Source organism: Astatotilapia calliptera, chromosome 18, assembly GCF_900246225.1.
Source record: "Astatotilapia calliptera chromosome 18, fAstCal1.2, whole genome shotgun sequence".
In the NCBI taxonomy this organism is placed as follows: Eukaryota; Metazoa; Chordata; class Actinopteri; order Cichliformes; family Cichlidae; genus Astatotilapia; species Astatotilapia calliptera.
Window position 1 is genome coordinate 6,230,827 of NC_039319.1, and position 14,861 is coordinate 6,245,687.

At 37.0% G+C, this 14,861-nt stretch overlaps 1 long non-coding RNA gene across 1 annotated transcript in view; it reads left to right on the plus strand.

The window, feature by feature from the left end:
- The window catches only part of LOC113010524 (uncharacterized), a 93,723-nt gene extending 79,077 nt beyond the window's left edge, over positions 1-14,646 (plus strand). Inside the window, exon 3 of the long non-coding RNA XR_003270362.1 lies at positions 14,186-14,646. This is a non-coding gene — a long non-coding RNA (uncharacterized LOC113010524). The remainder of the gene's footprint in view (positions 1-14,185) is intronic.
- Positions 14,647-14,861: the final 215 nt, after the last annotated feature.

Here is a 14,861-nt window from a genome sequence, read left to right on the forward strand (position 1 = left end):
TACAGTAATCATTTGCCTCAGTTCGTGTTCACAATTCAATAATGAGACAAAATGGACAAAAATACAAAAATGTTTTAGGGAGCAATACTTTTTCAGATAGGATCAGGTAGGTTTTTTTAAATCATGTTTAAAAAACTGAATTTTACATTTACTTGGGTTACCTTTGTCTAATAATAAAATCTGTTAGATGATCAGAAATGTGTGAGAAATATGCAAAACCAAAAAAAAGTAATCGGGAAGAGGGCAAATACTTTTTCACAGCATTGTACCAACAGCTAAAGCTTCAGCTAAATAAGGAAAGCAAATGTCATGGTTACTAATAATCATGTTGGGACAGCTAGTTAATCTAGTTCGTCAAGGAGCTAAATCTAAGTACATTCCTGTTTTTCTGTTGAACTGACAGCATTGCCTCTGCACTGGTTCACAGGTGGTTCAGTTATAACTTTAACAGGGCAGGTCAAGGCTTGTTGATGGCAAAACACTGAGTGCAAGTGCAAACTTTATGCACAGGAGTTAAACAGTGGGTGCATATTTTTAATACAAAACACATATGCACAGAAATAAATCTCAAACATTCTCCAGTCGTTTTTTTGGAAGTGCAGAAAAATGTTTGTATCCAGTTTCAGGGAGTTGAATATATGTATGCACTGGCTTTAAAAATGGTTGCACCAGCACTTGGCATTTGTTGCCTTTGACTTTCATTCTGTGCCTCTTGAACCTTTCAAGCACAAGCCAAAAAAACTGGTTGCATGGCTCAGGTCAATGAGGCCTAATTCCTGCTTCTGAGAAATGTTTGAATAACTAAAACACCTTCATAATTCTTGAGTAGCTTTGTAATGTAGTGTGTCAGAAATAGAACATTAAAGTCATTGTATTATGTTGTGTATAAAACATACATATTTAATAATGGCGCCCCCCCCCCCCCCCCCAAAAAAAAAAAAATAGATAAATTAATATGAAACAGCAAATACGGCAAACACAAACTGACAGACCCTCAAAGGGCGTGATGAAAGGCCCCTAAAAAAAGGTAAATTTTATTAAGTCTGCACTGTCACTGCGGAGCAGATTAAAGTGGAGGAACAAAATATGCAATTAAGTCCATGAATGTGCTGCAGATACAAAGCCTTCTATATTCTGTTATGAGGTGATGTTTCTAAGGCTTTGGGGATTTCTATCATTTTCTTATTATTGTTTTTGTTGTTTACTTTTTTATGTCTCATATAATGTGCCAACAAATGCAGTCTCAGCTTCACTGAGACCATCATTTTTTTTCATTGTTTGAGAACTTCCTTTGGTTTATTTCCATCAAAATCTAATTAAACTCTAAAATGTTCACAGTTTGTCGTGTTTATGTTTAAGCACTATTTTATTCTGTTTTTTTGTCACTCAATCTTTCACTGCTTGACACGCAGGCAGCTGTGTGATAATATTATTCAGAAGCTCTTTCACTTCCTTTGTATAGAGTTTTTAAACCTTTCAGTCAGGCTCTTTAATTTTCCTTCTCATTGTCTAATTACCTCTTTTCCCATCATATCTTTGCCATCTCCATTTGGTCCATCCTTTACTTTGCGTCTGTCTAGTCTGTTTCCTTTCTCACAGTCTCTGTCCTTCCTTCTGTCTCTTTTGGAGATCTATGCTCACTTGATTTAGTGGGGTATATTAAGTGAACAGAAAGTGATGTAGCAATGCTACAAGACTCTTCTGCCACTACTTCAAGGGAGAAATCCTCAAAGTCACTGGCAAATGGCTCCTAAAAAGGACTGTTCAGTTTTACCAACACAGTCTTTCTATAAAGTGAATAATTAAACAGAAATGCCACCTGATAAAACAATGGTTACATTGCACGGACTTCATTTTCCCCTTTATTCAACATACATTGTTTTCTAAGCCTATGAGATGTTTACTATCTCTCCAACTCTTTACATGAATATATTTATTCATAATTAGATTTTCCTCATTGAAAATAAATATATGTAGCCCAAAGACATGTTTTATTAAACTTACTGTACATTAACCTGCTCTCATACTGACAGTGTGCTTCAGACTCCCCTGTACACATTTAAAAACAGGTGATGCAGTCATTTAACCCTATAATGCCTTTTGTATCATATTTGATACATGAGTTTCTGAGACCTCTATCTCATCAACATGATCAATACTTGCCATAATTTCAAAATGTTATGGACAAAACTCCTTTTTTGTCTAAAATTGACATTGTTTTTAACAAGAAGTTGCCAAAAACGCCCAATGTACCAAATACGATACAAAAAATATATAATCAAAATATATCATACACAGCATGATATAGCAAAAAGAAATTTGTGAATTTTGTTATAAGGGTTAATAAACATCTCAGTTTCAAAAAAATCTGAATTTTCTGGCTATTTTTTGATGGGTTGGGTCTAACAAGGTTAAAGAGTCAAATTTCCATATTACTGAAACGATGTCGAGCTTAAATTTGCATTTCTATCCTGGAAATTCAAAATTTCTGCAGTATTCAAAAAATTAAATATGACCTAATCAAGATTAGGATTAGCTCGCAGTTAAACATTCCAATATTAATTTTAACCCCAAACAGAAACGGAAACCCTTTTTCCAATCCACACATGTCAAAAGTAAATTGTTTTGGAAGGTTTGTATAAAATAATTCACATGACAAGTAGAATATTGAATTTTTATGCAATAGTGTAGCCACAGCCTCCTGGGTTGAAATATTTCACATAATCTTATGTAATTCAAACTAAAGCTTACTAGGAAAAGATATCAAAACATGACTTAACACTATTTTTGGACTGACCACGTTACCCAGTTTCACACAGGCTCAGTAGAGGAAGGAGCATCAGAATTGCGACTGCATCTCAGCAAGTCTCAGCGGAGCTTCATACATGTCATCATGCATTGCACAACACACCACAGTCTTAGTGCATAATTTAATATTTTGATCCATTTAAGCACAATGTTCTCTCTATCAATTGTCAAGAGTCCACCAACAGACTAACCACCTCGGACATTTAAGGTGGCACCCGTACGCTCATGTTGCCACGTTCAATCTAAAGGCCTGTGATATGTTTATTGAATTATATATCTTCTCGGTCTCGTTTAGAGTCGCCTTTGTCACCACAGGCGATCGATAACCTGGCGCTGCCGAGGCTAACAAGGGGCTTCGTCTGCTGCGGCCAGCACTCCTGCCTGTCACCAGACGGTATTTATTACGTGCTTTGTTTTAACATCCATTCAGTATGAGTGGAAATCAATTTTTCATTTAGACCTAATTGTCTCTGTGCAATGGCAGCTCAAGGCTCTACGGCCCTGAGCCTCGACTCCCTTTGGTGTTACCATGGCCCAGGCCCACCCTACCTTCCACACAGCTGTATTTTACACCTAATTACACATGTCTGAGGCCTACGGCGAGGAGTACGAGGCTTTGGGGAATTGTTCCTGCAAAGACAGGCCAAAGGGACTCACTGTTGGTATCTCTCTGGTAGGGATTTAGTCATGCTTACAGTAACTGCAGTACAAAGAAAGAGACTCAGTGACCCAGACTCACTCTGCCTGTGTTGTTTTACGTCACTGTTGTGAGTTTTGAGGAACTGCACAGCTTAATGGATACATGATGAAACTTCCAGAGAACCTGGAGTTAGACTGAGGACAATGGAAACAGGATTTCATTCCCCTGCTAACCCAAAATGCTTAAACTGGATCCTGTTAAGTACAAATAACTGCTATGTTGCATCCATGTGTTTTTTTTTTTTTTACCCTGAGTCACACTAATGTCCTTCAGCTGTTGCTGCTTTGTTAATGTGGAAGTGGATAAAGCAACTAACTGTGAAGATTCAAATCCAAAAACAGCAATTAAAAACCCATATTTAGCATGGCTTGTTAGTGAGTAGCTTTTACTCTTTGGACCAACTTTTCTCCATTATCCCAATGTTGCATTTCCTTTCATGTAGGGCAGCAAAGAAATTGCATGTTTTTTGGAATTGGAAATTATTTTTTATTTTCTAACTTGAGCGTCTCAGCATCTAGTTTGAAGTTGCTGCAGCTGCTTCTCACCCACTCTTCTCACAAACTTCCCACAGTAATGGAGCTATAATCATACACACACAAAAAGGAGAAGAGGAAAAACATTCAAGAATTGGCTGCTAGTAGAGGTATCACACATCTCAGATTTCAGCTTCTCTCATCAGCTAAGCATGAATATAGTGTATGTTAATGCTTCTAGTCAAATCAGAAATCTTGGGCTGATGCTTTGCTTGATTTAGCTTGGTTAGTAAATGTCGAATCACATGTAATATTCTCTTGCTTTACAGTGCCTAGTAAATGAATATATCCCTTGTTTTCTTTTGTTGTTTTTCTTAGTTTTCTTTCTGATGTTACGTACAATGCCTTATTTTCCAAATGTATCTATGGCAGTGAACTGTCATAGTGAATCAGTATACTTTTGTAATCATCAGCACCGCACCTAAAGGAACAGTTGCTTTTCTCCATTTCATTCCTAGTTCTGATGTTTTACTGTGGTTGTGATCAACACCGAACATAAGTGTACGGCAAAGGGAGAGTTAAATTAAACTGGCTGAAGTGTTACTACCTTGGAGCAACTGTGGTAGAAAATCAGTTGCTCTTTTATAGCTACATGGCAATAATGAGAAAAATGTACAGGAATTTTCAAATTCTGTCAAGGAGACCTCAATTTTAATTTTATTTATACAGCGCCAAATCACAACAACAGTCGCCTCAAGGAACTTTATATTGTAAGGTAGACCCTACAATAACACATACAGAGAAAATCCCAACAATCATATGACCCACTATGAGCAAGCATTTTGGCAACAGTGGGAAGGAAAAACTCCCTTTTAACAGGAAGAAACCTCCAACAGAATCAGGCTCAGGTGCCGGTCTCGGCCATATGCTGAGACCTAAGAATAGAATATAAAAAGGAGGTTTTAAAAAACAAACACATATATGAAATTATACTTAAGCTTTCTGGGTAGGAAACAACATCAGTAAACATGGGAAGAAGGTGCTGTATTCTGGGCTAGAGAACATGGAGAATTTGTTGGAATCTGATAGCTGTTAGCCCATCCTGCCCTTTAAACATCTATAGTACTTTACTACATCCCAAAATTCAAAGCATAGATGGTTGCGGGACCTTTTTTTGGCTCAAACTTGAAACAAACACCTGGTAGTTGGTTCAGATCACAATCGCATCATAAATGAACCACTTGGAACCGTACGAAGACCACCTCCTCCAAAGAATCTTGGTACGATTGTTTTAGTCCACACCTGAGTGTGATTACTGTGTTCACATCTGCACAAATGAACTGCACCAAGGGGAAACACCAACTGAATGACATCTGTATGAGTCAGAGGGAAAAACAACAAAAAAAACCACAGTAATCATATTTGGAGAGTTTTTTTTTAAATCTCTGCAGTATATTAAAATTACCATAAACTGTTTGTGATTGACAGGTCAAATGTTGCTCCATTACACTACTGCTGCTGTCTTGCAAAATATCACATGCTGACTTCGGTTTCCCTTGTTTATCAGAGCAAAAGCATTGGCTACTGAGGTTGAAAATAAGTATCATAACCTTTTTCTGTTAAGTCTGCATTTAGTCATAACATAAGCTTTACATTTAAACTAAGTTCCTGATAATAATGAGACCATAAAGAGACAGCATAAAAATAGCTGGTGTAAAGTTTGGCTGTAGTGACATTCGAATCAGTCATGTTCAACAGAAACAAATGTATTCAGTCTTTTCTAAGCCTAACAGAGGTTTGATCTGTTTGCTGTGTAGCAATGTTTTTTGACTTTGTTGCTGCTTAGGTTGTTTTTCTATTCCTAGTACAGTGGCAGATGTGATAGGTGCATAGGTACATCTGCACAGGATCTGTTTCACTACTGCAAGACTTCTGTAAACAATTCCTATTTGGGATACTGCAGACACTTACAGCTTCTCAGCATATACAACACAGTGTCTATAAAAGGACTTGCACAGCATCTACAGTATGCACACTTAATACATGGAACTTAAGTGTTCATCTCAAAAGCACGTGAAGACATTCATTATTCGCTCCTTCTACCTTTTGATATTGAATCAAATTTTCTGTTTTGTATTACAATTTAATGAACATCTTTCATGGAAGCTTTTGCTCCAGTGGATCTGTCCCCCTACAATGCTGATAAAACTCTTATGTCTTCAAACTGCTCTGATGTACATCATATCTGTAGTGCTCTTTCTGGTGCTTGCTGGTATTCAGCTCTCTTCTTAACATAGCTTCAACAACTCTTTCCCATAGATGCATGTTTTTTGTCATCAACTTTATCCATATATAGTTACTACAGCTCCTTTTAGCCTCCAAGACTGTGTTAAACAATTTGTTTACAAAGGATACTGCCCTATCTCCAAACCATCTGTATATCTCCACAGGTATGGACGAACTTCCTTCCCATTCTTCATCCATTCATAGCAGAAGTCACGTCCTCCTTTCTAATCCTCTGCTCTTCCTGAGTCACTGTCCTCCATCCATCTTCCTCTGTTTCTCATTTTCTACATTCATGAGCTCCTCAAAGTACTCCTTCCAACTTATCAACTCAATGTCTGCAGTCATTAGTACATTTATGTCTCTATCTTTAATCATTCTAAACTGCTGCACATCCTTTCCAGCTTGATCGATTTTAACTACCCAGTCCATATAAATTCCTTTCCTTCTTTAGTGTCCAGTCTTACATACAACTCTCTATAAGCCCTAAACCATAAATGTGATCAAATATGTAAACACATATTTCCAAAAACAACCAAACTACAATGTTATGCCCCAAAAAGTTTATTCTGTTCATCTGGACGTGGCGTTTTCAGTGGGAGAAACGTTTCGTCACTCATCCAAGTGACTTCTTCAGTCTCGAGAGTGTTATGTGTCAAACAATATTGCACCATTACTTTTAGTTTAACTTCTGTGGAAGTTGGTCTTTCCTTTTCAGAGTTAATAACAAACAGCTTTCAAGGGGAAAGTAACACACACACACACACACACACACACACACACACACACACACACACACACACACACACACACACACACACACACTCTTGCAGTCTACCAGGGAAACTGAAAAACACTATCTGTACTGTTACTGGAAATGAATGCATAGCTGGATGAGATCAGCAGTTCTTGCTAAGCTTAGGGGGGGATCTCTGCCTAACACTCCTTCCTGGATGCCAGACTGAGTTCAGCCACAGCAGCTGATAGGAAGCTGAGTCACTGAGCAGCAGATGCTGGCTGGATAGAGTAAGTAATGCAGGGTCAGGGCATTGCTGAGTGTAAATTGTGAAGGGTTTTGTTTATGCACCCCAGAGAGGCTCAGACAGAGCTGGGAGTTGATATGTGCTATTGTAGGCCAGATCCATTAGACATACGCAGTTGACTTTTTTAGTGTTTCAACAAAACTCTAGGATGCCATGCAGCATATGTGTAAAGAATCTTGCATACAGCATTAAACTACATAAAAACATATGGTTTTTCAGAGGTAATTTGCAATCCAAGAAAAAGCAATTCTTTGAATAGTAATCAAATTCCATTTTCTCTACTGTTATTGGGACACAAGTATAAATCATACAGTAGGGATTTTAAGTTTGTATGTTTGCTGACTTACAAAGACACGAACAGTCTCTATTTTTATTGCACTTTCATATTAATGGCAGAGGCAGAATATCTACCAAAAATCCAGAAACATTATACATTACATTGCAAGTGAATGGATGAGTATTCTCCCAACTCAAAACAGGATTTAGTTCTTGGTGAGAAACCCTTGTTGGCAAGCACAAAGACTAAATGTTTCTTGTAGTTGGTCACTAGATTTGCACACATTTCAGAAGGGATTTTAGCCCAAACCTCTTTACAGAAAGAGGAATCTCTCTGAATCCTTTGGGTTTCTTGGCAAGTTCAAGCTTCAGCTCCTTCCACTGATAGGATTGTTGTCTGGAGACCGGCTAGGCCACTCAGTGACCGTAATATGCTTCTTCTTTAGCCAGTCGTTGGTGGTAAGTTTTAGGTCTTTGTCAATGTTGAGAAGGTTGCTTTTAAAATGTATTCCACTAAAGATTACAGAATACATGGCCCAAAATGTAGTTTGTAGCGTATTCTGCTAAGTTACTCAATGTGAGTACAGTATTCTGAATACTTTGGATTACTTGATATATTGTCATGCTTTTTACAACTACATGAATGTACTATTGCTGCGTGATTTATTACTATTACTGAAGGCTACTCGCCACCAAGCTAACATTGTTAGCTGGCGTTAGCTGAGGTTAGTTCATAAACTGCAGACTGTTAGACTTGAAGGATAGCATTAACAACCTGCTAGCTGCAAATAATCATGTGCAGCTCTGAAAGCAATACCAACTAGATTTTTAAATCTTAATATATAATGAGTAACAGTAGGGTGGACATGAGGTACGGCTGCATTTTTTGCAGTGATCTCGTAAAGAAAACTATTTTTGTATCAGCAATATGTTTTTTTCTATCTGCTTTCAGAACTGCACATGATTATTTGCAGGTTGTAATGCAGCCTTCAGTAATAGTAATAAATCACACAGCAACAGCACATCGAAGACACTGAAGTGTCACAAAACCCAGGTAGCTGCCCCAACTAAAACAACATAGCTGCAGTAGGCTAACATTAGCTTTTAAAAAAAAAGAACTTACTTCCAGATGTTTCTTTAGGTTGGAGGTGGAGTCTTTTGAAGCTGAGAGCAGCTTGGTTGCTTGCAAACAGAGTTTGCATTGCACAGTCAGATTTTGCCCATCCCTTTGTTCTTTAAATGTGAAGTGATGTCAGAATTTCCAAGTAAATGAACTGTAAATGTAAACCCCAAAACATCCATTTATTTGCCTTGAGTTCCACAAAATAAACAATCTATCCTACAACAATCATAACCATAGTCACAATACTAAATTTAGATCTTTGATAAAGGATTTGTACACAAAAATGGAGCCTTCAAACCTAACAGATGGCTAGTGGTTGTAAAGGGGATTTATACTTCTGAGGGAGAACCTTAAATTGATACTAAATGATAATATTTGGCACACAAACTCATAATTTCTTATCACTATCAAGTTTCTGTTTTTAAAACCATCTCTAGGGGATTTTAGGGATCATATATTATAACGTGCCATCTCCCTAAACTAAGTGATTTTTTTTAAAGCCTGAAGTATATGTTTTACCACAAATTTTCATGGAAATACATTCATACCAGTTTGAGATATCTTGCTGACAGACAAATGAGTGTTAGCCGAATGTCCTTTGTGCAAAATTGGATTCTCAGGTGGACGCAAGTGATACCTGTTCTCCATCTATTCAAAATACACAGTTGAAAGGAAGGGGCTTTGTGACAGTGTATGAGGGGAAAAAAATTTATCTCATTGGAAGTGAATACAGTAAATATCTTCTATGTTTATAGATGTAGATTTCATGCTAGGTGGAAATATAAATTCTGGTAGATATAGTCTGGATATGAGATGGATGCTGACTGCTTCAATCTTCTGGGACCAGCAGTTGGTCCAAGTACTGGTGGGTGTCTAGATTATTTTGTCTGCATTGGCGGCTCTGACGTACAGCAAAGATGGTCAAAAAACACAGCTAGCATAGCAGAACATTGTATCATCACACATGTAAATAATGATAAGCTTTATGATAGATTGTAAAAATGACCAGTCAGCTTCTATCTGTTACCCTTATCTCTCTTAACATGACAAATAAGAAGTTCTAGAGTGATAAATATTGCTTGAATGTTGTTTTTGCTTGATAATATGATTTTCAGCACTTTAGAAAACTCTGCAGGAAGTGTTTAGTGTAGAAACAAATAACACATGTCAAACACCTGTGTTCGAGGGCTGGCTCTCCTGTAGTTAAAAAAAAAATATTCGCAAACATAACCCAGACATCAGGGAAACGTATCAAACCTCAACCTTTGACCTATTCAGAATATAAATTCACATTCTTGCCACAACCCTAAAACTCTCGATAAAAAGTCTTGATAGCAGATTAAAAATAATTAAAGTCTCAAACTATCTGTTCAACACATACCAGCAATGAACCATTGCTATATGATGTAATGCAGTGCAATACATTCACTTTCTAATTAAGAGTGAATTGGTCTCATGGTAGCAGCATAAAATAATGTGTTTGGAAATCAGCAGCAGTCTGATAACAGCAGCTGAAGGGAGATCACTTTATATCTTTTATGTCGATAGACTCGTAAAATTCTAACTCTGTAAGCTCCTGTACATTGTCTAAATGAACATAAACATATGTTTATGTTACTTAATGTAAAACCGAATCCGAATTCTGTTTTGTATTTGCTTTCAATGAATTTAGAACATATACATGTGTACCTTTTTTCCTTGCAGTGAACTTGCTTCTAAAAAAAACAGTGCCACTTTATCAGAGACCAAAAATAATATTCTGTATTGCCTTTAAAGTGGGAATCCCAGCAGGCTTTGCATCATGTGACCCATCCAATGAAACTTTGACATGATTAACTCATCCGTCATGATGTCATGCAGTCGGCCACTGAATTTACACACCTAAAGACCCTGTACTCTATAAAAATCTGTGGGCTTCACAATGTTTTACACACACACACACACACACACACACACACACACACACACACACACACACACACACACACACGAAGTAGAAAATTGCAATAGACTTCCTACAAGAATTCACACACAAGCAGGCACAAAAATCACTCTAGGACTGAAGCTAAATACACACACATGCAGAAGCAGCATGGTGATGTCACTGCACAGACTTCATTTCCAGTGGCTTTAAATCCCCTCCAGTCCAAGTGGAAATGACTGAACATGGAGGAGCCTAAGTGGCTTTGTCAAATTGGAGCAGGGAGCAATATGAGCAGAACAACACTCCACTTAACAATATTCAGCAGCCCAGGATTATTACAGTAATGTGCCTGTAAAAAGCCACTGGATATTACCTGCTTATTATGATGTGTCTAGCAGCTGACACAAGTGTTACTGCATAGCAGGGAACCAGCAGTTCTCTATATAGTTTAAAATGCCAAAGCTCTTTTTAAGGATAAAAATATGTTTAAGAAACATGTTCTTAAAATTTACAGTTGTTTTTTCTAATGCGTCAGGTCATTTCGATATTTTTCTTTTTTTGCCACATTAGGTACACTACCTCATGTCTACCTAAAGATGCTTTGACTCAAGAACAAAACTCGTTTTCAATCTATGTCTGCAATATCAAAAGCTAAAAATGAAAATGTAAATATAAAAAACAAGTAATGTTCCATTATTAAAAGAAACAAAGTAGGCCAAACTGGAGAGACGGAGAGAAAGACCTAGGTCTAGAAAGGTTTTAACAATATTATTTTCTCCCTGCCTTCACAATATTATCATAAACAAGATGGTATTACCCAGTAATGTTTCACTGACAATCTATTCTCTTGGATTGATTGGAGAAAAACAGGACTAAATGCCTATATATCCACTTTTTGATTAAGCACGTAAAAGTGGGTCATGTAATCAGTCATTCCACTGCTACGTCAAGAATGCCCGATTTAATACGTTCTCTTGGATATTGACAAACTGTAATATGAACATCCGAAATTCTACATGGTGCAATGTCTGCAAAATCTCATTACGGTCTCATGTTTCGCTTGGCCTCCCCTCCTCCCTGCTGGAGTACAAAGACAAGAGGGTAATGCCAATAAGAACGAGATAAATTGGGCTACAAAGAGGGGGGAAAAAAATTAATCCATGTGTCCATTAACCCTAAGAAGGGGGGAGGGTGGGTTTACTTTATTTATTTTTTATTTTTCTTTGTCGAGTGTGAGTGCTGAGCCAGACGGCAGGTCATTATCCGTATGCTGCCGAAGCTAATTTCTCCCAACTCAGCCAGGCGAACCTCATCCTCCTCACTGTCCTTTAGAAAGGTTATAACTACAGGACCTTATGAATGCTACTCTTGACCTCACACGATCTCAAATTGTTCATAAAAGTTCAGTAAGCAATTATTGCTAAAACTTTTGCTAGGTTTTTAAAGTGAGGGTCTTTAAAATTTTTATTAGCTTGTTATAGTCACCTTTAGCAAAGATAGAACACAAAAATAAAGGTAGCTGCTGCGCTTTTATAGAATAGTCCATTAATTTTTTTCCATGTATTTGGGGTTGCCCAAAACAAATGTAAGAAGTAGAATAAGTTTAGTTTCCTGGCTCATCAACATTACAAGCAACCAGTAGTCAAGGGGGGCAAAAATGAGCACCTAGATGAAAGATGGAACAATTTCTCTGTCTCTGCAATGATAGTCTTTGTATCACTTATACGAACATCAAATTAAATTCTATAATTTTAAGTAATATCATTTTTTTCAGATTGCCTCCAACATCTTTAAAATCTTCCACATACTGTTTGACTGCCATTTATTATAGCACTGGTTGTGTTTCAGGTGCATTTTATTTGTAATTCAAAAGAGAGTAATCAAAGCACATAACCTTGAAATAAAGAGGCAATTTAGGAAAGTAAAACATCTCTTATTTGCAAGTGTGGCATGTGGGGTATTGAAAGCTACTTAATTAAACTTGAATTTAAAGTACAACTCTGAAACATCAAATAAGACTAAGTTCTCTTCACCAAGAATAAATTAGTTTCCTTTCATGTAGTTTGCATTTTGCAAATTTTGCTGTCACAGTTATGAGTGTTTTGTGGAACAAAAAAAAGCAAAAAGTTAGAAATGTAATTAAACATACATTTAAAGACTCATTGCTTTTTCCACAAGCTGGAAATGAAAGAGTATATAACTTTATTTTAGAGTGCAACTTAATGCAATTAACCAAAACAGCTAGTAAATTGTACAATATGTCTCGAACACCAGTGAATGTGACTGGAAAAAAGAACCAGGCTTCGGATAGATGAGCTGCTCACGAAAATGAGAGGCTAAAGCCTGCTAAGCAATGTCCATAGAGTGTCTTCTAATATATATTGCTTCTAGCTTTCCTTGATATGACTCCCCTGACAATGGCAATGAAAATGGGCTACAGTGAGCAAACAGATCAGCCTACATCAAACATACCCTCATATATTACAGACATAAAAAGTCATTATCCTCAGTGGAAATCGATAGCCGACGTGGTCAAGATGAAGAGACCCCGTGTGGTTTTCGGGGTCAGCTTACAAAGGAACACGACTGCAAATGATATCATTTTTCTATCATTAACTGGCCCCCAGGTCGATGACCATGTTTAAAACTGAGGGATAACGTTACTTATAATGTCTAGTAATGAATGGTGCCCTGGCTGGGATGTGTTCAACATTGATTGAACATGTGGACTGGTGAGGAAATCAGCAAGGCTGAGGTTAATACACCATTGTTTCCATAGTATAGCTGCAATATTGAGGTGTGGGCAGACCTCCTATATGCTGGAGTGTTTTATTTGGAGATCTTATTAAAGGACTGTGTTATTGTTTGTCCAGACTAGCAGTGTTTGTCTACAGTCTAGCAGAAGCATTGCCTATACTTCCAAAGGGAATCAAAACTGCACTTTCTTTACTGTGATACTCTGCAGACGATTAAAACTAAGCATATATTGATATATATTGATGGTATTTTTACCTAATGACCTGATAAAATGAAAACTACTATTGTTGTAGTTCTGCTTTTCTTACGGCTGAAGCATAACTATCAATAATTACATACACATACAATTTACATATGCATATGCAAAAAAATCCCCAAACATTTCCTCTTCATGCAATTGTTACATTGTTCAGACTGGCTGTTTGTGTGTGAGTAACTATGTCATCAAATAACAATTTCTGCAAAGGCTGCTAAATATCCCCATTTGAGTCGCTAGTGACTTAGCCAACATCAACGTCTACTAATTATAGACTTAACAACAGCAATACATGGTGTGAAATAACTGACATGTTCTCCTAAATCAGTTTCTTTTTAAAACTATTTTGTGTCTGAAAGTCCTTTACAAGCTTATTACTAAATGCAGTATACTAATAAATACCTTGGGGTCATCTTATAATTTTTGGTCAGTATGACATGAAATGCAAAGGATTCCAATTGAATTTGGCATACTGCATACTACTACATACTACAGATTAATGTGTACAATTGTCTAATAAATCAATTTTTCGTGTGTTATAGCACTGCTTCTAATGATGGAAGGGAGATACTTGCCCCGCCTGCGACCCTGAAATGGATATGTGGAAAGCATGGATGGCTGGCTCTTGCAAAACAAATTGAAGTAAGGTAATATTGTCTTATTCAAAGATTGCCTGAAAACATTGAACATGGCAGTTTAGTTAAGTTTAGTACAGGCTAAACTTCTTGGTTGCAGTACTTGGTGAAATTGGTCAATTGTTCACAAGCTTTACAATGTCTGACAGGAAATCAGTCTTATGGCTTGTGAAATATCTGCTTACATCTTGTTGAATTAAACTGGCTAAATCCACAATGATCTGTGTTGCAGCACAGGTCAGCTGATCACAACATGTACACACACACACACAAAATGTCGCTTATTTCATTGTTTGCTCCATGCTGCACCACTACACTCAGCTGTTTCATCTTCCACAATGCTAAATAATAAAAAACTCTAAATTTTATTCTGTTGTTTTTTGTGTAATGAGTTAAGTTACTCCTCAAATTAAATCAACTTTAATTTCTGCTCAAATAAACAATCAGGAGAAAGTTGAAAATAAATGCTTTGTGAGGTGGATACTTTCTGGCACATTTAGTTGGAAGAACAAAGAAAATAACAGTGAGTTATAATGAGTCTGTGTGATGGCCATAATCATCTAGAACCATATTATTGTGTTTC